Source organism: Chrysochloris asiatica, unplaced genomic scaffold (genome assembly GCF_000296735.1).
Source record: "Chrysochloris asiatica unplaced genomic scaffold, ChrAsi1.0 scaffold00378, whole genome shotgun sequence".
In the NCBI taxonomy this organism is placed as follows: domain Eukaryota; kingdom Metazoa; phylum Chordata; class Mammalia; order Afrosoricida; family Chrysochloridae; genus Chrysochloris; species Chrysochloris asiatica.
The window spans coordinates 719,142-719,694 of NW_006408896.1; positions in this window are offsets into that span (position 1 = coordinate 719,142).

Consider the following 553-nt stretch of genomic DNA (forward strand, 5'->3'; position numbering starts at 1 on the left):
CGCGCGTTGGCGGTCGGAGGCGGGGCCTGGGTAATACACGTGTTCAAGGCTCGGAGGTGGGGCCTGTGGGCAGGACGGGCGTGCTGCTGGCCGGGGGCGGGGCCTGAACACATTACGCCGGCGCGGTGCGCAGAGCCGGAACGCCCTCACCAGAGGGGCGGGGACGCGAGGTTTGGAGACCTAGGGACCTTTCTCTAAGCTTTCACCTCCGAAGGGCTCCTGACGTCCACGGAGGAGCTGATAAACACTGGGCAAGGAGCATGAAGGCTCGGGTGTGTCAGAATGCAGTTCTTAGAAGGAAGTCTGAGAGGTGGTTAACAGCGCGCAGGCTTCTTTGACTGACGCGAATGGGCATTGCTACATTTTTTTATACAAGCGCAATAAACTTTTTGTTGTAAGATAATACAGTATTGTTGTTGTTGGTAGATACCGACTCATAGAGACCTTATGCACAGCCGAACGAAACACTGCCTGATCCTGGGCCAACGTCACTATTGTTGCCATGCTTGAGTCCATCTCGCTGGGGGTCTCCCTCTTTTTCTCTGACCCTCAA